This window comes from Oncorhynchus nerka, unplaced genomic scaffold (genome assembly GCF_034236695.1).
Source record: "Oncorhynchus nerka isolate Pitt River unplaced genomic scaffold, Oner_Uvic_2.0 unplaced_scaffold_2842, whole genome shotgun sequence".
NCBI classification, from domain to species: Eukaryota; Metazoa; Chordata; class Actinopteri; order Salmoniformes; family Salmonidae; genus Oncorhynchus; species Oncorhynchus nerka.
In genome coordinates, this window is record NW_027038457.1 from 1 (window position 1) to 2,500 (window position 2,500).

Here is a 2,500-nt window from a genome sequence, read left to right on the forward strand (position 1 = left end):
CTCACCCCAAAGTAGACAGATAGCACCAACCTCCCTCACCTCCAAAGTAGACAGATAGCACCAACCTCCCCCTCACCTCACCAGATAGGCACCAGCCTCCCCTCCCTCACTCCCAAAGTAGACAGATAGCACCAACCTCCCCTCCCCTCACCCCAAGTAGACAGATAGCACCAACCTCCCCCCTCCCTCACCTCACAGTAGACAGACAGCACCAACCTCCCCTCCCCAAAGTAGACAGATAGCACCAACCTCCCCTCCCCTCACCTCACAGTAGACAGACAGCACCAACCTCCCCTCCCCTCAAAGTAGACAGACAGCACCAACCTCCCCTCCCCTCACCTCACAGTAGACAGATAGCACCAACCTCCCTCACCCCAAAGTAGACAGATAGCACCAACCTCCTCACCTCACAGTAGACAGATAGCACCAACCTCCCTCCCTCACCCCAAAGTAGACAGATAGCACCAACCTCCCTCCCTCACCTCACAGTAGACAGACAGCACCAACCTCCCTCCCCTCAAAGTAGACAGATAGCACCAACCTCCCTCCCCTCAAAGTAGACAGATAGCACCAACCTCCCCTCACCTCAAAGTAGACAGATAGCACCAACCTCCCCTCCTCTCACCTCACAGTAGACAGATAGCACCAACCTCCTCCTCTCACCTCAAAGTAGACAGATAGCACCAACCTCCTCCACTCCACTCACCTCAAAGTAGACAGATAGCACCAACCTCCCCTCCACTCACCTCAAAGTAGACAGACAGCACCAACCTCACCTCACAGTAGACAGATAGCACCAACCTCCCTCAAAGCAGACAGATAGCACCAACTCCCTCACCTCACAGTAGACAGATAGCACCAACTCCCCTCCCTCACCTCAGTAGACAGATAGCACCAACCTCCCCTCACCTCACCTCAAAGTAGACAGATAGCACCAACCTCCCTCCTCACCTCACAGTAGACAGACAGCACCAACCTCCCCTCCCCTCAAAGTAGACAGATAGCACCAACCTCCCTCACCCCAAAGTAGACAGACAGCACCAACCTCCCCTCCCCTCAAAGTAGACAGATAGCACCAACCCTCCCCTCACCTCACAGTAGACAGACAGCACCAACCTCCCTCCCCTCACCTCACAGTAGACAGACAGCACCAACCTCCCTCCCCTCACCTCACAGTAGACAGACAGCACCAACCTCCCCTCCCTCAAAGTAGACAGATAGCACCAACCTCCCTCACCCCAAAGTAGACAGACAGCACCAACCTCCCTCCCCTCAAAGTAGACAGATAGCACCAACCTCCCCTCCCTCACCTCACAGTAGACAGACAGCACCAACCTCCCTCCCCTCACCTCACAGTAGACAGACAGCACCAACCTCCCTCCCCTCACCTCAAAGTAGACAGATAGCACCAACCTCCCCTCACCTCAAAGTAGACAGATAGCACCAACCTCCCCTCACCTCACAGTAGACAGATAGCACCAACCTCCCCTCACCTCACAGTAGACAGATAGCACCAACCTCCCCTCCCCTCACCCCAAAGTAGACAGATGGCACCAACCTCCCCTCCCCTCACCTCACAGTAGACAGATAGCACCAACCTCCCCTTACCTCACAGTAGACAGATAGCACCAACCTCCCCTCCCCTCACCTCACAGTAGACAGATAGCACCAACCTCCTCCTCACAGTAGACAGACAGCACCAACCTCCCCTCACCTCACAGTAGACAGATAGCACCAACCTCCCCTCACCTCACAGTAGACAGATAGCACCAACCTCCCCTCACCTCACAGTAGACAGATAGCACCAACCTCCCCTCACCTCTCAGTAGACAGATAGCACCAACCTCCCCTCACCTCACCTCAAAGTAGACAGATAGCACCAACCTCCCCTCCCCTCACCTCACAGTAGACAGACAGCACCAACCTCCCCTCCCCTCAAAGTAGACAGATAGCACCAACCTCCCCTCACCTCACAGTAGACAGATAGCACCAACCTCCCTCCCCTCACCCAAAAAGTAGACAGATAGCACCAACCTCCCCTCACCTCACAGTAGACAGATAGCACCAACCTCCCCTCCCCTCACCCCAAAGTAGACAGATAGCACCAACCTCCCCTCCCCTCACCCACAGTAGACAGATAGCACCAACCTCCCTCACCTCACAGTAGACAGATAGCACCAACCTCCCCTCCCCTCACCTCACAGTAGACAGATAGCACCAACCTCCCCTCCCCTCACCTCACAGTAGACAGATAGCACCAACCTCCCCTCCCCTCACCCCAAAGTAGACAGATAGCACCAACCTCCCCTCCCCTCACCCCAAAGTAGACAGATAGCCCCAACCTCCCCTCACCTCACAGTAGACAGATAGCACCAACCTCCCCTCCCCTCAAAGTAGACAGACAGCACCAACCTCCCTCACCTCACAGTAGACAGATAGCACCAACCTCCCTCACCTCACAGTAGACAGATAGCACCAACCTCACCTCACCTCACAGTAG